This window comes from Panthera leo, chromosome C2 (genome assembly GCF_018350215.1).
Source record: "Panthera leo isolate Ple1 chromosome C2, P.leo_Ple1_pat1.1, whole genome shotgun sequence".
Classification (NCBI taxonomy): Eukaryota; Metazoa; Chordata; class Mammalia; order Carnivora; family Felidae; genus Panthera; species Panthera leo.
In genome coordinates, this window is record NC_056687.1 from 30,736,354 (window position 1) to 30,761,106 (window position 24,753).

Here is a 24,753-nt window from a genome sequence, read left to right on the forward strand (position 1 = left end):
ACTGAAATTAAACTTGCTTACACAGACATCGGTTGCCTTTTATCTGCTTTCACCAGCAACCACTGTGGATACTTTCCTGAATTTATGCATTTATTTCAAAATCTTGATTTATTTATCATTATTTCTCTGATACTGTATTTTCTGAAGTCATATGATCAACAGCACTGGTCTCAAATGGACCAAACATTTTTAACACTTAATGAGACCTTCTTTGCAATCTATAGAAATAAAAGAAGTAAATATTTTAATTTGGTTAACTTTTTAGCCTGTATCGTAGGGAAAGTTACTTCTATGTCACTTTGCTGTTAGACATCTAGTTTTAAAGGAGTGTTGTTACAGGAGTTTGTGAATGTGAAGTTCCTCAAGTCTTCTCAGTGGAGAAGTAGGTTAAAATGCAAGAAAAGTTGATGGAGCTGAGAGCAGTTAATGTGTAATTTTTAAATGTTGATGTAAGATTGAGAGATGAATTATATAGTAAAATTTAGCCTAGTGTACACAAAGGTTAATTTTCAGTTACTGGGAGTAAATATACTCATCCATTAAAAACAAACAAACTAACAAAAACTTTTTTTGGAATATTTTCAGGTTTATAGAAAAGTTACAAAAATAATATGGAGAATTCCCATACACTTGACATTCAGTTTTCCCTATTATTAACATTTTACATTACTAGGAAACATTTATTACTCTGAATGAATAAATGGTAATACATAGTGATTATAGTTTATACATTGTTTTGATTTCACCAGTTTTCTCATTAATGTCTTCCTTCTGCTCCAGTCTCCAATCGAGGGTATTTATTTAGTTGGATATTATAGAATATTGCATTTGCTTGTCATATTTCCCTAGTCTTTCATTGTTTTCATGACCTTGACAGCCTGAAGGGGTACTGGCAGGTACCCCAAACTGGGATTTGTTTCATGTTTTCTCATGGTTAGACTGGATTTGTGGGGTGTTAGGAAGAAATCCACAGAGAATGCCATTTTTTTGTCACATGATGTCAGAGGTTAATGATGTCTATATAACATCCCTCATGATTCTGCCATTTTTAATCATTAAACAAGATCCAGTTCAAAAAAGTTTCAAAAATAGAAAGTAGTAAGGGTGTGTTGCATTTTAATGGCTCTATGTCTCTGAATTGAGGTAAAATAAAACTTAATCAAGCCCAGTTTAATTTGTTCCCAAATTTCTCTAGGTGTTAGGTCATAAGCCTGACACCTTTAGTTGCTATAATATTCTCCAATCTTACCAAATTCATTTGCTTCAAAGTTCAAATAATACACAAAAATCAAACAATACTATTAATACTACATGTTTAGAATGGATGATATAAAGACCTCTAAAGGTGAGGTTGAGATTTTGAGAAATCTTACTTCCATTAACTTTCCTTAAAACATTTTCATAGGTTTCTGGCCTCTTTATTCTTCTATTACTGGCATGATACTACTACAGTGCTTTGTGTGACCAGCTTAATATTTTTAAAGTATTAAGCAAATGGAAATGCTGTATAAGCTTTCAATTGTACATTAGAAAGGCTTAAAGTAAGGATCAGCGCAATACAGAAATTGAGGTCAATATTTTTATCATGATAGAAACGAGGTACTATTTCATGAGTTCTCAATCTTTAAATGGTATTTCAAAGAAGCTTATTCATTCTTAGATTTGTAGGCATTAGCATAAGCTTCACTTGTGCATAATAAGGGGGAAATAGACCTCTTTACTTGGTGAGGAATAACAGTAATGACTTTTAACCAACCATAGCCTAAATCAACAACATTGATTCTATTACATTATTTAAGTCTCAGACTAGGGAGATGGCCATTGTTCTTGTGTAAGCAATTGTGTGAAGTGGTGTGGAGGATGACATTTCTTTGGCTTAACATTTAATGCAATTTGAATAAGGTTTGTGTAGTGGTTCATGCTTAACACATTTATAGTAAAGCTTTGTAGGGCAGCTGCATAGCCTGTAATTACTACGTAAGTAATATGTGACTATTTTTCTTTTGGAGACAAGAAAAGCTTTTCAATTCAAGTATAAATTTATGAAATGCTGTGATAGCTATTTAAACCTTCAGCACAGAAGAAGATATCTGTGCCAAACTTGCAGTAACCAGAGATGAATTAGGGGAGCATTTTTGTTTCCTTTACTTTGAAAATTTATTTTTAGTAGACTTATATACCTCTTTCTTTGATTTAGCCTTGAAATTCCTGATCTTTCTCAGTACCTATCTTTAATAAAATTAAATTGTACCCTTGGTGAGTTGGTATTTTTTTTGATTTGATGAGTATTTTGGTGAGGTGGGAAAAGTAACATTTCCTAAGGCTATCAATACTTTCACATACCAATATGGAAATGAAGTGGGTAGAGGGAACAAAACAGGAGATGAGGAGAAAGACTTTTTTTTGTTATTTGTAATGATTATTTATTTATTTTAAACTTTATTTATTTTCTTTTATTTTTGAGAGAGAGAGAGATAGAGAGAGAGAGAGAGAACAAGAAGGGGAGGGGCAGAGAGAGAGAGAAGGAGTGAGAGAAAATCCCAAGCAGGCTCTGTGCTCTGCTCTGAGCCTGATTCAGGGCTTGATCTCATGACCCTGAGATCATGACCTGAGCCACAATCAACAGTTGGACACTTAACCGACTGAGCTACCCAGGTACTGGTATAATGATTTTTTTTTTTAAATACAGGTTTTGTTAAAGCATAATTTAAATTGTAAAAGTTACGCTTTCAGATTTACCTACATTTATTAAGTGCCTCCGATATTTTTAATGCTCATTAGTCTGTAAAAAAATTATATTTAAGCAAAATAAATATAGTTATTGATTGTTTATTTTTTTTATTTTATGTTAACCAGATGAGTGATATAGAAAAGTATTTACATACATTAAAGAAACTCAGGCCTAAAGTAATCCTAGTTTCTTCCTTGGGTAGTATATCTTTTTTTTTACAGGCAAACCTAGACCTTTTTGCTGATTAATACTCTCTTGATGACCAGGTGCCTTCACTACATCTTTCCATAAAGTGTTTCATGTGATAAAAGTTGCCAGTATTTTAATTCTGTGATTATGTTTCATCTGTACTATGTTCCATCTTATCGTAGGGATGTTATATATTTTTGTTATACCAAAATAAAAAATAAATATAATATGCATTATATGCTGAAGCTTTATGAAAATACTGTGTTCTAATGTAAAAAGAAAGAGAAAATAATAAATTTACAATGAATTAAATAAAAAAATAAATTAAAATACACCAACACGACAATACTCTGTTCAATCTAATATTAGCGAGAAGAATAAAAATATCCCTTCTCAGAAATTAGTTAAAAAGTAGTGTGATTAATCTGATTGTAATTTCTTATCTGGTCTTGTCAGTATAGATTGTGTTTCAGTTAATTATTACCAGTCTTTTAAAGAATTGTAAATATGAGATTTAGCATCCTTTACCATTCATATAAATTTTAGTTATATCACTATATGGTTAGCTCCATGATTTTTTAATTTCATTTTTATTTATTTTCTGAACCAACTCTAAAGTGACACTAACTTTCTTAATAAAGATCTAGAGTACAGAAAGGAATGTTTATAATAGCTTGTCAGAGCAAAAAGGAAATAAAATATGCCATTTACATTCTTATGTATGCCTGCAAATTCTAAATGCAGTTGATGGCTTGCACATACTAGATATAATTCATGAATATTTCATAAAAATAGATAAAGGACTAGAGAATAAGAGTTGCAAGATATATGGTGGAAAATTCTATCAATTTTCTTGAAGCCACTGACAAATTCCTTTCTCTGAAGTGCAAGTCTATTTTAAGAGAGACTTTTTAGAGTTCTTAGTTCCATGAAATGCGAGATTCACATAAATACATGAATCCTTAAGAAAAGAAACTGAATAGAACCACTTATAATTCTTTTGTGTGTGTGTGTGGCTTTTTTCACACTAAGTGGCTCTTTTCACTTAGCCCTGGAAAATGTTCTTATATTAATTGTTTTGAAGCTCCATTGTTTAGAGAATGTGCTTCTGGGATGCGGAGATGCTGAACAGGTGCTCCGCCACCCTGCTGAGGAGATGGGCCTTCTTCACATACAGCGTGTGCTTCAAGGACATGTGGTAATTTGGGCTCCTGATAAATAACCATGCTGATTGGTAGGCTGATCAAGATTGGTCAATTAAAAAAAAAAATTAAGAACAGAAAGAACTAAGAGCAGGAGAAAAGCAATGTATATAAACATTGTATGTGACATCTGAAAAGTGAATTGGTCCCTAAGGCTCAGAAATATAAAGAAATGTGTTAATGAATACTCTGTAATTTTTTAGCTGTATAGATGCCTTAGCCATTTCTGTCTAGAAAAAAAAAATAGAACTACATGGACAATTACTGTGAGATCTTTTAATATAGCTATGAATAACATGAAGAATACTGAGGCCATCTTCAGAGATTAAACTTTAGGCTTGTTCTGACACTGTTCAATCATTTAATCAGTTTAGTTATACTCCCATGTTCTGGAAATGGTGTTTGACATATTTCTCTACCACTAACTAGGAGTGTGACCTTGAAGAAGATATTTCAACTCTTTGTGTTTTACATTCTGAAGAAATGGACCAGAAATGCAAGGGGACTAATAACTAACCTACACTTTGACTCATGTGTACAGGGTGAATAATTATGCCATCCATTCTCACTCAAAGGGTTATTAAAATCATATAACTCATTCAAAGAACTGTAAATACTATACACTGGATACACATAACAAGTGCTCCAGTTTTATAAATTCTGCTGGTTGGTGGCATTTATTAGCTACCTAGAAAACTACAAGGAAAATATGTTAAAGGTGAAAAATATAAAGTATACAATTTCTATGGATACTCAATTTCTTTGGCCAATTTCTATAGAAACATAAAATCTTACTGATTTAATAGATACCACTTTTGCTTTTAAATCATATAGATTTCTTTATAAATTTTTCCAGCCAGTTTGCCAAGCCTGAAGGTTACCTCTGATTTTCCTACCTCTCAAAGTTTGTACACGGTCAACATATTTTATTGTAGCCCCAGTGTAATAAGACATCTGGGTTGGGACTTTCAAATTTCACACATTATATCATATCAGTTGTGTACTGATAATAAAAAAACCATCACTTGTGTAAGAAGATTATGTAACAATAAAAGCATGTAATTTTGAAGGACTTGTTATTTGCCATGCACTTTTGCTTTCCATATGTTAATTACACTAGTTTAAATAGCGTTCTAAAATAATACTATTCCTCATTTCAGAGCTATGGAAACAGAAGTTTAAGTAACTTGCTTCCAAAGTCACACATTAATACGTGTTAGAGCTAGGACTTGATTTAAAATCTTTCCAGCATAAAACATATATTTTAAACTAATGGGCTTTGTAATTATGTGATTATTAATCGTTTATGGACTCGAGCCACTGACTAATTTTATATTTGATAAAATTTTAGATACTCAGCTAGAAACGCTGTATCATGAATAACTTTATAGGAATGTTAAGTGTAATTTTTAGACCAACTTCATAAGCACACCTAGTGTCTTCGTGTTTTGAAAATCTATATTTGGACCATGTCAAAGTTACCTTCTTGGAAGCTGAAGATATAGATTTTTGTTTACAAACAGAATTAATTAGCAACTTTCAGAGGGATGCCAAAATGGTACTTTCTCTGCGTTTTCATCAAATAGGTGCTAATAGTTGCTGTTAACACAAAACTAATTGCCACCTAGGTTGAAGAGTGCAAGTTACCTCATCCTGTGACCACATTGGCCCATCTGTTGAGAATCTCAGCTCAGGGACAATGCAGGAACTGGCATCCAATTTGGGTTCTGGCCAGTGGTCAACTAACAAGCTGGGACACACTTGGAATATGAAATGCCTCGAAGTCAAAGATGCCCATTAACTGGCAGCTCTTGTTTTGTGTCAAGGCAGAGCCAAGACGAGGTGCAGTTTGCAAAAGGATCTGTCTGAGTGCCACCTGTCATTGGCATGTGGGTGTTGTCCAACATAGAAGCTAGGGCAGGTTTGTTTCTTCCATCATAGCGTAGGATGTTAGAGAATTCCCTAGGCAGACATCAGGATTAGGGCAGCATTTTACTTAGCCCAAATTGTAGGACAAGCCAAAGGGTTACCAAGAGACAGTCATTGTATCAAGACTCAGGTGGATATATTGGGTATTTACCATTGGAGACACACTTTCTAGTATCCTAGATTCTTACCTCAACTCTACACAAAATATAAAAAGGAGAAAGTTGGGGAGCCTGATGGCTCAATCAGTTGAGCATCTGACTCTTGGTTTCAGCTCAGGTCATGATCTCACAGTTCATGAAAGCAAACCCCACATTGGGATCAACGTCGGCAGCATGGAGCCTGTTTGGGATTCTCTCTCTCTCAAAATAAATTTTAAAAAAAGGAGGGGTGCCTGAGTGGCTCTGTTGCTTGAGCATTCTACTCTTGGTTTTGACTCAGGTCATGATCTCATGGTTCGTGAGTTTGAGCCCCACATTGGTCTCCGTGCTGACATCACAGAGCCTGCTTGGGATTCTCGCTCTCCCTCTCTCTCTCTGCCCCTCCCCAGCTCTCTCTCTCTCAGAAGAAATAAATAAACTTAAAAAATAAAAAAAATTAAAAAGAAAGTTATTTAATTGACTATATTAACACAAATCCTTGCCTTCATATGACAATTTGTTGTTAGAATCACTTAGATGGTTTTTAATCACCCAGGGGTTTTTCTTAAGATATGCTTCTGATTGATTTTTTGCTGTTGCTGTTCTTAATAAGTTGTAATTGCAATGTGGGCTTACAAGGTAAAGTTGAATTTAGGAGACTAACAATCTTATCCCAGCTCTGCAAAAATCCATCATGCCGTTTTAAATCATTTACATAATATGTTGAGTACTAGGGTCTACACCTGCAAAATGTGCAAGTTGGATTGGATTGTTTCTGTGGTGCCTTTAAATTCTGAAATGGCATCATTCTGTGAATGGCAACAACTCAAAACACTTTAAAAAGTATAACACATTTTTATAGGAGGGGAAAAAAAAGCAAATTTGACATGGATGGGCCTAAGGAAGAAAAGTACAGTTACTCATATAACCATTTATAACTGATAACTACTTTTTTTATGTTTTGCATATATGCTATCAGATTTTTATGTATATATGGACATTTTTTAAAAATTTAAAATTGCCTTTGACCCTGAATGCTTATTTAGGTTTTTATAGGAAAAGGCTAATATTGATTCAAAAGAGTTGTTTTTATTGCATTTTCCTTTCCTGTAAATATAATATTAATAACTATATTTACATCATACTTCTCTATATCATACCTATTCTAGGCATTTTACATGAAAACATTCATCCTTATGGCAACCGTATGATATAAATACTATTATTATTCCCATATAACAAATAAAAACATGAGACACAAAGAGTATGGTAAGTAAGATGAAGTCAATCATCTAGTAAGGTATCTTGGATGACTGGCTTCAAGGTCCACAATCTTGACCATTAACTAGAAGTGCTAAGTGGGAACAATTTTTTTTTTCCATTCTCCATTTGGGATTATAGATCAGGAAAAAACAGCTTAGTAAACGCTTGCCTATTAGATGGTCACAAAATACATCTGTGTAATAAAGTACATATTAATGCTTTTATAACTTTTATCATAATGGCACTTATCAGTACTATATAATCCATTATATTGTATCAAATAAATAAGTTTGCATCATTTAAAAAAATATCATTATTTCCTATAGCCCACTGAAACAAAGTTTAAAACAATTCTGTCTTTGTCATCACAGAATATTTTATTTTAATATAGTCTTGTATTCTTCTTACCACTGTATCTGGAAATAAAAATGAAGTCACTGGTAATACAAATGAAGCTAAAGAAATGCTTGCTGAGAGAATTAAATAGTATAGGTATATAAATCTAGAACAATGAACTTTTCTAGAGCATGATAATGTAATTCTTCTTTTCATCTGCATTGTCTCATGGCACTTAGGCAATGGTTAATTTTACTAAAAGAGCATTATTTTACATTTTCTTGATAATATTTGCTTATTAACAGTTCCATAGGCAGTTATGTGTTGGCTGACAGTTCTGATTTCTAAAGTTTTTTTAATGTTTATTTATTTATTTGTTTATTTTTGAGAGGGAGGGAGGGAGAGAGAGAGAGAGAGAGAGAGAGAGAGAGAGAATGCACATGTGGTGGGGGAGGGGCATAGAAAGAGAGAGGGGAGAATCCCAAGCAGGTTCCACGATGTCAGCACATAGCCCAATGCAGGGCTCAATCTCACAAATTGTGAGATCATAACCTGAGCTAAAATCAAGAGTCAGCTTAACCGACTGAGCCACCCACGCGTCCCTGACAGGAATGAGTCTTTCTAGACTCTATATTTCCTCAAGTGTAGAGCTATCATCATCATCATTATGGTTATTCAAATCAATTATTCAAATCAACTTGTATGAATTGAAAGAGAAAGAGGAAAAAAAAAAAAGAATAACTTGAGACCTAGTATTACAAAAACATGATGAATGAGGGGTATGTCTTCCTTAGTGTGTGAAGGAGATACAGTTGTCAAAAATAAGATACAAAAACCAAATGCTTTCAAAGCATTGTAAGAACATACCCTATTCCACAGAATAGAATCAATTATTGAAGAAATCTACTTTAGTTGGTGCATAGCATCAACTCATTGGAGCTTCATTCTTAAAGGAACTACTTAGGCGTGGGGGCTGCTATTGGGACACAGTGAACCTTTGCCAAGAAATTAAAGTACTAGAAGTCTCTTCTGAGAAGTGATTCGTCATATAAATCTATAGGATAGACCTATGACAAGATCTCAGTGCGGAAATTTTGCTGATCATTCTTAAGATTATTGTGACTGTTACAATTATATGACCTACCGTAATACCTTTCAACTAATTTCATCAAATGTATGTGTGGTGCCTTTATTAAGAATACCTGGTTAGGGGCGCCTGGGTGGCTCAGTCGGTTAAGCGTCCGACTTCGGCTCAGGTCATGATCTCACGGTCTGTGAGTTCGAGCCCCGCATCGGGCTCTGTGCTGACAGCTCAGAGCCTGGAGCACATTTCAGATTCTGTGTCTCCCTCTCTCTCTGCCCCTCCCCTGTTCATGCTCTGTCTCTCTCTGTCTCAAAAATAAATAAACATTAAAAAAATTAAAAAAAAAAAAAAGAATACCTGGTTAACTATCACAGCCATTCATACAACTGGCACTTTCTGTAAAATATATGTTTGATGGAAGCTATAAATACTTCATCCATCAACCCACATTTTCTAAAAGTTTTGCTCAACATTTATACCACAAATAATAGAAGCAAAAAAGTCAATCAGGACTCTTAACCCTTATTTGAAGAATTTTATAAAGAGAGAGAAAGAAAATATTTTTAACTTTACTATGAACACAATTTATAGCAAGATGGCAATTCTCTCAAAGGAATAACAAATATCTCTAATGTGAACTAATAAAATGTTACATTTCAAAAATTCAAAAAGAATCATACATATTCATTGCACATTTTTAGTGTTGATAATGCAACAAATTAAAAAAAGATGAGTTTGTTCTCAAGGATTTGAGGGGGATGGTATGAGATGTGTATAATGTTAATTACTAAATAAAGCAAACTATTTAAAAAAGCTATAATATACAGACTCTTTAGAGTTGCAGAAAGGAAAAGCTGCTTTAGTCCCATGCGATGTTAGAGATGGGTCTGGAAAGGAGAATAGAATTCTCATAAGTGGAGCTGCAAAGAATATTCCTAGAGATGGAAGCAGGATGAAAAACCATTGGTGGCGGAAAGAATATGCCAACAATTAGTGGTTCCGTTTGCCTGGAGTGGAGTGGAGTGGCACTTAAGGCCAACAAGGTTAGCTGAGGCTTTATTATGAAAGCCTCTAATTCCAAGTAAAGTGTTTTATACTGAATACACTATGAAATGGGGATTCACTGGAGCACATTCAATACAAATGTGTCTTTGTCTCTAGGTTTAAAAAATTGATTCTCAAATTTTATATAGGGTAGTTTGGAGTAGAGAATGTTCAGAGGTAAGCATACCTGGTAAGAAGTTGCTTAAAAGGTAGTTAGGGGATTCTTTTGGGTTATTTCCTGTGAATATACGAAATGGCAATACAAAGAAAGGTTGTGTTTTTGTTTTTGTTTTTTGTTTGTTTTGTTTTGTTTTTCCTTAAAGAGATAGATTCTATGTCAGGATTCATGGGGAAAGAGGGGATAAAAGTAATACTGAGGTTTATACCTTGGGTGCTGGATAAGAGGTGTTGTCTTTATTAAATACAGAAGTCAAAATATTTGTTTAACCCAACTATTATTTTTAGTCCTATAATAATATTATAAGTCATTGAATTCAAGTTGGAATTGTTTGTAGGATCTGACAATACTTTCTCTGAATGAAGAAGAAAAAAAATTGCTTGATCAAATATAGTATGTCATCTATGGAAAATGATTTTTAATGTCAGAGATGTTAAAATAGAAGAAATGTGTATCTTCAAATTGACTATGGGACAATAGCTAATTTTTCAAGTGCTTTACATGTAGATAACTCATTTGATCTTCACGGTTTCTTCATGAAACAAGTGTTCTTATCATTTTTATGTTACAAAGGAGGAATCTGAGGGGCAAATTCAAGTGGTAGAGATTTGAACCCAATTAGGCACATTACCCCTCAAGTCCACTGTCTAAACTACTTCACTTAAATAATTCATCTTTTTTTTTAAGATTTTGTGTTTAAGTAATCTCTACACTCAATGTGGGGCCCCAACTCGCAATACTGAGAGATCAAGGGTCGCATGCTATATCAACTGAACCAGCTGAGTGCCTCTAAAATAATTTATCTTTACAGGAAATTGTATTAAAATAATAAAGAGTATGGTATTTTTTTGAGGGCCCACTGATTTTATGCTAGATGCTTGTACAGTAATAATTAATCTCCCCAATAGCCTTAAAGTATGAATCACCTACCCCTCTTTTTTTAAGTTTGTTTATTTGGGGGGGGGGTAGAGAGAGAAAGAGAGAGAACAAACTGGGGAGGGGCAGAAAGAGACGGAGATACTGAATCTGAAGCAGGTCCAGGCTCTGATTTGTCAGCACAGAGCCCAATGCAGGGCTCAAACTCAAGAACCCTGAGATCATGACCTGAGCTCAAGTCAGCCCCTTAACAGAGTGAGCCACCCAGGCACCCCATGAATCCCTTTTTTTTAACAGTGCAGGAAAATGAAGCTTAAGGACAATGAGCACAATGCTCAAGGTCACAGGACCTGAGGGTAGCAAAACAGGATGCAAACCGCAGGTCTCTCTGACATGAAAGCTTGCATTCATTTCCCATTTGTATCTTAAACACCCTTCATTCCATTTTTTTTTACTCAATAGCCATTGGCTTTTTTTAAAGTTCTGTGTAACTAAGCGAAAACACTGTTAGTCTTATTATTGTAATTGTTTGTTTCTCTGTCTCCCAACTCCCCTTGCCATATTTATCTTCATTCTTAAATGTCCAGCCCTGTATCTGCTATGTGGTGCTCACCAGACACAGTTAGTGCAGTGGTTCTTCACGAGGGCCAGCTTTGCCTCTCCCATTTACAGAGAGACATTTGGCAATATGAGGAGACATTTTTGATTGCTGCATTTGGGGAATTAGGTACTACTGTCTTGTGGAGGGGAGAGGCTAAGAATGCTGCTAAATGGCTGACTATACACAGGACAAGTCCCACAATAAGGAATAATCTGGCCCAAAAGTCCAAAATGTCACTAAGTGCTGTGGTCAAGAAACCCTGAACTAGTAGAAAAGATGAAGTAGGAATTGCTTACCTGAATGCTATTTTATATGCTTTTTAATTTTGTTTTTAACGTTAGACAAAAATAATAGAATGTTGTTCAAAGAAATAGACCTCAAAGTCATTTCTTATTGCCTTGGCTATGAAGGTTATACCAGTGAGATGGACAAATAGTGCCATGGCAAGACTTGACATAAATAGGTCATCACCAAATGCAAGAAGGTCCTTTGGTTCACTAATGACTTCAGATGAATGTATATTCTTGCATATTTTCTAGAATATATGAGGCATGAAATGTTTCTTTATATTTCTTGCTCATTAAATAGTTGCTGAATTGATAAAACTAGTTAAGAGTAGCTTAATTAGAGAAGTGTCTGAACCTTCTATTTTCAAATATATCTACCAACCTCTATGGTATGTTACACACTTAATGATGACAAGTGCCCCTATGTAGCTGTGTTGAATTTCTAAATTATTCCAGAAACACATTTCATGAGGAGGTTTTTGTGGGCAGAAGTAAAGAGGAGAGAGAGCCCTTGGAATCTTCCAAAGCACAACCCAAACTGATAATGCAGAACACTTCATTCTACCTCAGCTAATGCTCCCTTCCAACACCAATGGAATCTTCTTAAAGGTTGTTCAGTAAGGATCACAAGGCCACCAGATAGATGGCACATTTGAAGATCTATTTCACTCTGAACTTGCAGTCCCTTATTGCACAGTGTTCATTCTCGACTCAGAAGAGTACAAGAAGCTGCCTGTCAAAAACATCTGGTGTAAGCTATGAATTTTATGGATTGTTGTGGATTTAATCCCCAAAATCCTTCTTCTAAATGAATGTAAAGTGGAGATTAATTTCTTTTTTTTTTTTTTTTTGGAGATTAATTTCTAATCAAACACACAATTATGAAGTAGATCCACTTTTCCAAACCTGATGTTACATTTCTTAGTCCTGTTGTAAAATCAAAATGCCTTGAATGAATTTAAGCCAATAATTATTTCTAAATTAAAGGATAATTTAACCTGCCTACACCACTTTATTCGTTCCAAAATGCTTTCCTTAATTGTGATTTATTTGCAATTTTTACCATAAATTTTCATGTTCTAATTAGTTACACAAACATATGGAAATAATACTAGTAAGTTTTAAAAGCATTTAAAGTAATGCATTTAAGGAATTGCAGATATTATTTTATTTGAATAAATCACAAGGATGGTTGCATAGTAAGGATAGCAATAAAAATAATTAAATAGTCCTTTCTGCTATGATGAGCTAAATGAAATTCTAATATCTCTAGAATGGTTTGAGTTTAATCTTATATGACTGTGATAGAAAGTAGAACATGATGTATACACACACACACACACACACACAATCTCTAAACTTTTAAGGGATTTAAATTTAGTGAAAATCAGTATAAGATGATATTAAAAGCTCTCTGCAGTTTGGAAAACAATAATGTAATTAGCAATGATAGGTCAGTGCCCAATCTGCAGATAACACCAAAAATAAATAAATAAATAAATAAATAAATAAATAAATAAATGAATAAGAAAGAAAGAAAGAAAGAAAAAGAAAACCTATAGCAATCAAAACAAAATTTCTATTGCCAGACAAATAGTGAATAGCATGTCAATTAAAAAAAAACAACACATGGGGCGCCTGGGTGGCTCAGTCGGTTGGGCGGCCGACTTCGGCTCAGGTCATGATCTCGCGGTCCGTGAGTTCAAGCCCCGCGTCGGGCTCTGTGCGGACAGCTCAGAGCCTGGAGCCTGTTTTGGATTCTGTGTCTCCCTCTCTCTGACCCTCCCCGTTCATGCTCTGCCTCTCTCTGTCTCAAGAATAAATAAACGTTAAAAAAAAAAAAAAAAGAAAAACCACACACACAGTTCTAATTTTAAGATTAGTTATGTTAATTAGTTAATTAACATACTAATTAAGATTAGTATGTTAATGTTTGGTATAATGAAAAGATTATCAGTGATAAAAGATATTATCATATAATTTTTATCTTAAAGATAATTTTTATCTTAAAGAATATTTTTTCTTAAACTTTTTGGACCTCACTTTTTTCTTACTGATGTATGTTGAACTTGAGGGGTTTTTTTGTTGTTGTTGTTTTGTTTTTGTTTTTGTTTATCTAGGCAACAGGTTAAATCACAGAACAAGGACAGATGTGAGTAAGAGTATACTCTGTAACTGAGTATCTCCATTAAACTATGGATTGCTCCGGGGCTCTTCTAGTGTGTTGTTAATTATGGTATTAGTCAATGATTTGGAGAAAATGAACACAGAAAAACGTTTGAGATAAAAACTATGAGTAGAAGATACAATTTAAGTAAACTCAGTCAAAATTCAGGGAACTGAAAACAAAGTGAGTCTAAATGCTCAGAATGTGTCTTGTGTTGCCCACAGACTCTCTATTATACAGATTTGGCATTTTGTTATCAGTGTTGTTTGATACTGGTGAAAAAATAGAACCTTCCTCTTCCTGTGCCTTAATTTAATTTTTCATGAACAAATTGGTCTTGACTACCTTTATTCACTGTACTAAGCTCTGAGGATACAACTGTGAACAAAGACATGACCGTGCCTTTGTGAAGCTTAAACCCTGGAAGTGTAGATACATATCAACACATTGATTTTATACCAGTATAAGCAGAGGTAGTTAGGCTATAAGGAGGGAGAAATGGGGAGTGGGGAGGCATGGAGAAAAGTCCAGATGTGAGGACACAGCATATGCAGAGATGCAGAAGCAGGAGAGAACTTGAGAATTCTGGAGTACAGTTGAGGACTCAGGTATAAAGTGGGCCATAGTGCAAGGTGGGACTGGAGAGGTTAGCAGAGACTAGGTCAGGAAAGAACATACTGGGCAGGTTTAGAAATTTGGATGGACTTTTCTCTAGAGAGCCAGTTGAGGGCAAATTGAAGCATTTGTAAGTCTACTCTTGGTATATAAAGAAGATGGCAGGAGCACCTGGGTGGCTCAGTCAGTTAGACTGGCTGAGTCTACGGCTCAGGTCAAGATCTGAGTTATTGAGTTACTGAGTTATTGTTTGGAGTGGCAAGGAGTATACTTCCTACATCCCTTCCTCTTCCACACTTTCACCAACTCTCAGGAAAAAACCAGATTTTCATTAAGACACGAAGTGAAGGTAAAATTCTGTGAGAGAGGATAAGGAAGTTTTACAGGTCAGTGAACTAGTATTCCAGAAGGCATAGTGAAAAATTTTGTGGAGGTGGCTACAAGATACAATTGTGAGAGGTTGCATCCGAGGAGACAAAGCTCACTGTAGAAGTGAAAAATGAGAGAATAAGATAACAGGAGAAGATGGAAACGGGTGGTGACTAAAGACAACAGGCTGTGAACTTTACAGTTGTTCACAAGTACACCAAGAGAATTAATCCCCAGAGGCCCCATTGTCTGTCAGAGGAGTGGAAGATGGGTAGACAGGGGCACTCAAAACACGGCAGCAGGCTACAGTGATTAAAACTCGCAGGCACTTCTAGTTTGGGGTGAGCGGTGTGCTTTGGCCTTTCTGGAAGGGCTCAGCTGCGGTTCGGTTTAATTACTCCAGCTCCAGAGAGAGGCTCCGGTTTCAAGATGGCCGCGTCAGGGAACCCCGGGAGTGTTCTTTTGGGCCTAGTTACCCTGTGATCTGAAATCTGCACTTCATTAAACCAATTATAGTATTTTTATCCTAGTGTGGGCATTTTTAAACATTTTTTGTTTATTTTCTCTCAGCTTTTCAGTTGGAGAATGTCCTGCTCCCTCAGCTGTGCTAAAGGGAGACTTGGTAGAGGGTTTTCCATCTATGGTCAGGCTGACAAGGAGGGAGCCACCTATGCCTCAGATGGAGGTAATGAGGAGAGCCTTTAGGGGAAGCCAAGAGAATCTAAAATACCGTTTGGTTATTTAGGGCAGAGTCAGATGCCATTATATTTTAAATTTCATCTTGGCTTTCAGTAGAGGCTCCCAGCACAGTACAGCAAGTTCTTTTCAGAGACGACTTTGCCTCTTAATATTTCCCTAGAAGTCTGAACTTCCACATTTTTTTATTTTCTTTCCCTTTCCAATGAATGTTGCATTAGTTTTCATTTTTTAAGAAGATACCTGCCCTTCATACTGTTCTTAGGTGCCCTGCCCAGAAACTCTTATGACCTGAATCCTGAAAGAATACGTAAATATTTCTTCCTCAAACTGCAAGCCTTAGCTTTTAGAAGTGTAATACAATTACAATATAATTATAATATATAGTATTATGTATTGTATGTTATTATATATTATTATATATTATAATTAGGATGATATTAGTAGTAGTATAATGATAGATAAAAAGGAGAATGTGACCCAAGTTGTCTGTAAAGTATAGAAAACTTGACTCGGTATCCATTTGCCAGCATGATAATGACCCACTGGGCTCATTTTGGCTCCCAGACTTCAATTGTTATTTAAGAGCTTGACTTCAGGATATACCTTAGGTATTAGAGAGTATGAAATTATCACCTGAGATTTAGGTTGCCAAGAGACGCTTACATGAGTTGTAATGACAGTTTCAAGTGTTGTCTGTGGAAGGATTTTGTTGCGATAATTGTGAGCAGAAAGATTGCTTTAGGAAAATTGAGCAACTTTTTCTGTTTTATCCGCTTTCAAGCCTGAACAAAGCAAAAGATTTAAATTTCTCCAAGAAAGTGTATGTTTTATACAGGAGTGCCTCAATTTAATGTTGTGAGTTGTTAACATACGCTTTTTTGAGCAGGTGAAACGCATCACCATGGGTTCTAAATGGCTGTATCTCCGTGTCCACTGGAATCCATGCTAGTGCTGTCAGTTAGTTGATAAGTGTGTCTTTAATTATCATTGAATGACTCTGAAAGATTCACGAGTAACTGTTACCCTAAAAATCCTTCTTTTGAAAGCAGGGCAATAGACTTTGCGATATTTTTATATGAAGTCTCCATAATTAAATTTGCATTGAATTATGGAACTATGGAATGGCCCTTATTGTAGACATTTCTTCATTTTCTGCAAGAGTCCAAAAGGTGTAGGGTTATCTTCAGCTATTTGGACTGAGTGCAAATATTTTGAAAATTGAAAACAAACTTTTTTTTAACTCTCCTTTAGGGAGTAAAGTCATATTTACTTACCTAGACATTTGATGTTTCCTGGTTTAATTCATAATTTTTACCAATGGCCAACATAATGATTAATAAAGCAGATACATCATAAAATGTTAAGTGCTAATTCAAAACATTTGTTCTAAAATTAGAGCCAGACATCTCATAGCGAGAAGTGGTAGGTGATTTCAAAAAGTAAAGATCTTGAGAAAATAAATTTCCTCTCATAAAAAAAACAAAGGTGCTTGTGAAATGAGAACAGCCATTCAGGAAGTTTTATTCGTGCAGAATCCTCACATAATTCAAGCAAGGCAATGAGATACACAGGCTTGAAATGAACCTGGTAAAATTCCACCTTGTAATAGAAATTGTGTTGTATTTTCTTTTGTTCTTTTCTCCTCCTAAATTCTAAGGCCACTGTGGAAAGCTTGGAAGGGGAGGTCCCTAAATTATCTGAATTATGTTTACAAAAGGCAGAAAATCAGGAAAAGTTCCTATCCTAGAAGGTTACAATGCATTAGGGATTGCAAAGTATGAGAATTGTATGCGATGTGGTTATGTATAAAATGTTGCCAGTTCTCAAAAATTTTGTTTGGTATCTTCAAAGTAAACTTAGATTTATAGGCAATCTCCTCACTATCCATGAAAGAAATAAGAGATCCTTTACATTTAGAAGTGATTTTAGAGTATAGTACTGGTTTTTGAACATGAATAACACTTTCACTTTTGAAACACTTTTAAGATTGATCATCAAACATAAGATCATGCATAAACAGAACCTCGCACATAAACTGTTGTGTTAAGTATTAAAATAAATTTATTTTGTTTTGTTTATTATTTAGCTGAACATATGGTAATGGTTTTGACGCAATTCAGTTTCCTTTTCCTTTTTTTTTTTTTTTTTTAATTTGGAGGGAAAAAAACAACACAAAAAACAGAGCTTCTTTTCCCACTTTGTCACAGCTGGTTACCAATCAATCTCAATTCACGGTACAGTGATGATAGCACATGTTGTCCGGGGGCCAAATCTGATTGGGTTGCATTTTTCAGCAGTGTTCCATATCAGAAAAAAAAAAGGTATCTTTATGGTGAGGACTGTCAGCACATGATTGTACAACTGTCATTAATCAAACCTGGCAACAATGACTGCATTTATGTAAGTCTGAGACTGACAGATTTTTACAATCAAAATCACCCAATTCCTATTAGGATTTCCTCACCAGTATTTTTTTGCCCCTCTATTTCATTCTTTCCCCCCTGGTTTTATTTAAAGTCAGACAATACCTCCTACATGTTGATCATATATATTGTACCATATTTACAAAGTATCTCTTTTATACGAAGTATGTTTTACTTATTTAAAATTGATTCTCAACTATTTAAAGGGAGAACAAATCAAGGCAAAATTTAAGTACATTTGATTGTTTAATTAAAGAATGATTTTAAAGTGTGCATATATTAGTAAACACATGTATGAAGCTCCTAGGATTATAGTTGGTTTTAGAGAAATATTGAGTAAAATATTAATAAAGTCATCTTCTGTAACTTTTGAAACTCTGAATATAAAATCACTGGTGCAGAAATGCACACCTGCCCAATGTGCACGCGCGCGCGCGCGCACACACACACACACACACACACACACACACAGCAATAACACACGTCAAATGGAAGGGGCGTGTCACTCTATGTTAGAAGAATAAATGTACTTGCTGCAGAGGACATGGATTCTAGTCTCTTTACAGCTCAAGACAACAATCTCAGAATCTTCTATAAAATGGTGTTTGGAAATAGGCAATTTTTTCTAAATCATTTATTGTTGTGAAACCGTGTATTAAACTCTTTTGTAAAGATCTCTCTAAATGTAAGGAGTTGTTTTCATAGTTTTGTGTATTACTCAGTCAATATTTACTTTCTCGGGAAAAATGATTATTTCTCCAATTATGCAATGCAGTAGTGAAAAGCATCAATGAGATTACTATTGTGCACATCCCAGCTTATCCAGAAAGAAATACAAGAAATAAGGCCACATTTATTGGACCTGTGGAAATATTTGACGTCCAATTGCTTGTGATATATGTAGTTTTTGGAGGCAATTTATTATCTCAGAGAAATCATGACCCATTAGAGAAAACAAAGGCTAGTAGTAGATACTCATGACAGTTTTCTCCCTGATTATAATTGCCTCAATGTGTGGCCTTTGGAAAGGAAGTTTGTCATTTTTGCCTCACATTGCCTAAATGCGAAATTAGGAATGAGCCACATATTTATTTCTTTTTCGGTTTTGAAGTGTTTTGGGATACAGTTTATTTAAAATCGGTTCTTGTATTTCTTAAGTTTTTGCAGGTAAGAGTTAATTTGATCACATTGTAAGTCTATCATTTCTCTGACCTAAGATACTTCTTACTGTAAAAATTGCTAAAGGTCATGATGTGCTTGAGTCCCCTGGGCTCATCAGGGTACCTTCAGGGTTCAGACGAGAAATTGCCACAGTGGTTGAGTGGTGTTGGGAGGAATAGTGTCCCCAGCTGTGCAGTGCACTGCTGTATTAGACCCATTGGGTTGGCAATGTAATAAAGGAGAAAAGGTGTGTACTTTGAAGTAAAATAGACCTTGATTTGAAAATCCAAACTTGTATATGAAGATATCAAAACTTTAAACAATATCAATTATTGCAGTAATTTAAAAACATCTGTGAGGCAAACACACACACACACACACACACACACACACTTACACACACACACCTTGCTTTCGTGCATAGTTCAGCCCACAAATAACCAAATTGCAATTATGAATTTATATTACCCAGTATAAATTTCTGTACCCAGACCATGAGGCATTGACCATTTATTTATTGAACCCATTAAGGAAAAATTTATAGGAGCAGCTGCTATTTTGGTAGTATTCCCCATGCTTACTTTAATTTTTCTTTATAGATCTATACATCATGTTATTTTAAAAAATTGAATCTTGATACTGTCTCTTGGTATGACGTTCTAACCTCTGTAATATAGTTGATGAAAAATCTAGATTCTAAATTCATATACGGTCTAAATCTTTGCTACCAATGAATTTCAGCATTCTGGATAGCGAAGTGCTATTTTTCTAATCTTAAACTTAGGATGTTAAACTACACTCAATTTTTTAATTATTTAGTCTGTCTCAGAATTTATTATCTGTTAGCTTCTTAGAATAACTCATTTCTGTGTATTTTATTCTAATTACATAATTAATTAGTACCCCCACCCACTTCACCTAGAGGTATTTAATTTAGGCTTCAAGTGTTCACCCTTAATATTGGTATACTGAATATTTCTATGTTTACCAATTCATGTTCTTCATGGTTTTCTCTACTGAAATAGTATTCTTCTAAGTTTCATTTTTACTTGTGAAGAACTTAAATTCATGTACATCACCTTTATGATTGTCATGTCTGCAATTCCTCTTGGGATAAATATGGAATAAAATTAAACATTATATCCCAGATTCTGCTATACTATATTTTATAAAAGCATATTTATTTTTTTAATGTTTATTCATTTTTGAGAGGCAGAGAATGAGTGGGGAGGGGAAGAGAGAGAGGGAGACACAGAATCTGAACCAGTCTCCAGGCTCTGAGCTACCAGCACAGAGCCGGATGCAGGGCTCGAACCCATGAACCGCAAGATCGTGACCTGATCCAAACTCAGATGCTAAACTGACTGAGCCACCCAGATGCCCCTATAAAAGTGTATTTATTAAAAAGCTATATAGTTTGCTTTCAGTCAGGTTGAACTTTATATCTCTAAGTTTTGTGTATCTCTAAGTTTTGTGGGGGAAATCATATTTTTTCCTCCTTACCTACCAGAATTTTTATGAGGATAAATTAAAGAGTATATTTGAGAACACTATGCAAATGTATTTTTATTGTCATTATTTTATTTTCACAAGACATGTGATTAGAAATCACCCTAGTTGCCAAAATAATGAGATAGTAAATTTGAAAGCATTCAGCAAAACACAAAGCTTTAACTCTGTTTTCTCATAGTCTTCACATTTATATTAGATATTCTACTAGAGTCACTTTATTTATTCTGTTGTAGGAAGAGAGATTATTTTTTGATGTTTTTAATTTACAGAGGGAAATTTATGATGATAACATGTAAACCAAGTGTCTAGTTGCTGGTCAAGATTTGCTATCTTCTTTATTTTAGGTTTGTCTCTTTCTAAAGTAGCATTTATATATTATATATCTTGAGTTCTTAAATTTATAGCATTATGTTGGTATCAATTTAGCTTACATTTCAGAGCTAACTGCTGATGTATAAACCTAACAACATTACTATATTTCTTGATATATTTCAAATTAGTTCATCTTTCTGTTTTACACGCAAGTGTTTTACTAGTAACCCTGTTAAGAAAGAACTACAGAGTAGTTCTGAGCATTTGTTGGGTGGGTCATCATTCATTCGATAAGCCTTCATTAAGCACATCCAAGATCACAGGTGATATTTTATAGGACAGGAGGTGAATAGTTTGGAGCAAGAGGGATTCAGTTCTTGTTTTCATGGAACATGCATGCTCTTGAAAGGCAACAAACAAGCTAAAAACTTGAAAGAGTTATGTGCTTTAAAAAATAATAAAAGTAACACAAGAAATAAAAAAAATAAATAAAAAGAAAGAAAAGTAATCTTTTAAAGTTACTGGTGGAGGGGGGGCACCTGGGTGGCTCGGGTGGTTAAGCATCCAACTCTTGATTTCAACTCAAGTTGTAATCTCATGTTTTGTGATATTGAGCCCTGCACCGGGTTCTTGGCTGATGGTGTGGAGCCCGCCTAGGATTCCGTCTCTCTCTCTCTCTCTGTCTCTCTGCCTCTATCTCTATCTCTATCTCTATGTCTCTGCCCCTCCCCTTCTTGCATTCTTGCTCTCTCTCTCAAAATAAATAAATAAACATTTAAAAAAATTACTGATGGGTAGAAAGCTACTTCACATTATTTGAGCAGGAAAGACATCTTTGAGGGAATATCTAAGTAATCTTGAAAGTCAAGAAGGACTGGCAATGGAAGATGTGGGGAAGGGCACTCCATTAAGTTGTGACAGCAACGAGGTAGTTATTTTAAACAAGGAAAAGAAGGGTCATGTGGTTAGAAGAGGGTGAACATTAGCCTTGACAGATAGGTAAGGAATTGATTATCTAAAACATTGAATATTATAGAAATTGGTTTTATTCTGAGTGACTGAATGAGAAGCCATATTTAGGTTGAATGAAATAATCATATTTAGGTATATCAACCGATGAATTTGTACTGATGCTCTTCATTCTTCTTAAAACCCTTAGATTATATATCTGCTGCACATTATACAGTTGTTGTTACAAATATTTGACCTAAAAATGAAATAATTCATATGGCTTCAAGCAGGAGAGAGAGTGCACTTTTCTGATTGGCACAGGAAGTAATAGGATTACTTGAAACTTCTGGAAGAAGTGTTTTATTTTATCATTTATAGAAGATCATCTAATAGAGATGTTCAAAAATGAAAGAGATCACTCATCATAGGAATAAGTTGGAAGACTGGTTGGTAGATTGTGGCACACAGGATTCAAATGTTGATGGATGGTTGCAGAAGGGGAGCTTTTTAAAGTTTCTCTTGATGGAAAAATTCAGACATTTTATATATATTCAAAATACTTCTAAATAAATCCATAATGCTGGTAATATTCACAATCTTCTCTAAGGCAAAGATCCAGTGAAAAATGAGAATTTAAAGATTCTGAGCACCCCAAGATATCAGAGAGTGTTCAAATCTGTTTTGTTGTTGTTTTCATGGTTGGTTTGCTGGTTTTGTGTGATGGGACCCAGAAAGACTAGTGTAGTTAGCGGTTATTTCTAATTGGCATAAGACAGCATGTCCCTCAGAAACGTGTGCATATCAAACTTTGGGACTGAGGAAACATATGTGTTAGCTGGAGAAGTCTTAGAGGTAGTACCTGGCATGTAGGAGAAATGTAAGTCTCCTTAAATGTTAGGATTTCTTGAATAAAATAATTAAAATTATTACATTTTTATTATAATTTTCTCAAATGTCAATGATTTTCAAAGGTAAATTGAAATGAGGCAGTGTTTGAGCATCTACTAATTCCAATGAATAAGCACTTTAATTTTTTTTAATGTTTATTTATTTTTGAGGGAGAGAGAGAGCAAGCAGAAGAGGGACAGAGAGAGAGGGAGACACAGAATCAGAAGCAGGCTTCAGGCTCTGAGCTGTCAGCATAGAGCCCTATTTGGGGTTCAAACTTGTGAACCGTGAGATATAACCTGAGCCAAAGTTGGACGCCTAACCAACTGAGCCACCCAGGAAGCACTTTATATAGGGAAGCATTTTATAATTAAAAATTATCCTGGGGCACCTGAGTGGCTCACTTGGTCAAGTGCGCCTCAGGTCTTGATATTACGGTTTGTACATTTTAGCCCTGCTTTGGGCTCCGTGTGGACAGTGTGGAGCCTACTTGGGATTCTCTCTCTCTCCCTCTCTCTCTGACCTTCCCCCATCCATTCTTTCTCTCTAAAAATAAATAATCTTAAAAAAAATATCATGCAAAAACCTCTTTCTTCTCCAGCCTTAACTATCTCACTGCAAATGGACCTATGACCTGGATACATGTACTCTCTGTACCTAGTTGGAATCCTGCAAATATTCTAACCAGAATCTCCATACCGCCAGACCATTGTCCTTATCCAGACTTTTACAGCCTGTTACTAAAACCCTGTCTATAGTTAGAAAAAAAAAAAGTTTACTTACTATTTTCTGATACTAGCATGGTATCTTTGAAAGGTTGTCTCTTTTCTTAGTAGCTAAGATTAATTCAATTTATTCCTCTAAGGTGTATTTCATTTTTCATTTTTCTTATGGAGACCAAATTACAATGATTGAGTAGAATGCACAATTACTTGGATCCCTGATGAAGGAACCCTTGGTAAACAAACAAACAAACAAACAAAAAACAATTAAAAACACTAAAACACTGATACAGTATCCCCACTACTATTCTTGGCTTTCTTTCTTTTATTTTTAATTTTTTTTAACGTTTATTTATTTTTGAGACAGAGAGAGACAAAGCATGAACGGGGGAGGGGCAGAGAGAGAGGGAGACACAGAATCCGAAGCAGGCTCCAGGCTCTGAGCCATCAGCCCAGAGCCCGACGTGGGGCTCGAACTCACAGACCGCGAGATTGTGACCTGAGCCGAAGTCGGAAGCTCAACCGACTGAGCCACCCAGGCGCCCCTATTCTTGGCTTTCTTAAACACTCCTTAAAAAAGTGAGAAATCTTAGCAAGTCTGATTTCAAATCAGACTTGGGTTTTCTGATTTGGGGTTCAAGTATTATGTAATCTGTAAATTATAATTAAACACTTTTAAAAAAAAATATTTATTCGTTTTTGAGAGATAGGGGATGCGCCCAAGAGCAGGGAAGGGACAGAGAGAGAGGGACAGAAAATCTGAAGCAGGCTCTCTGCACTGACAGCAGAGAGCCCACTGCAGGCCAAGAACTCATGAACCGGGAGATGATCTGAGCCAATGTAGACGCTTAACTGAGCCACCCAGGCTCTCCTAATTACTTTTTCTTACTAAAGCAAGATATAAAAAGCTCTGTCACTCTATCCCCCATGTTGTTCCCTATATAATGAATTTATCTAATGTGAGGTAAAATTTGCCATAAGGTATAACTATGTTTGCTGAATGTGAAATTATATTTCTATCCAGGTGATATAGATATTGTGGCATATATGTCTTAAGTTAAAAATTCAACAAAGTAT

At 35.1% G+C, this 24,753-nt stretch overlaps 1 protein-coding gene across 1 annotated transcript in view; it reads left to right on the forward strand.

Annotated features, from left to right (window-relative positions):
* Positions 1-24,753, forward strand: part of ROBO2 (roundabout guidance receptor 2) — a 599,260-nt gene that overhangs the window by 432,760 nt on the left and 141,747 nt on the right. The window lies entirely within an intron of this gene.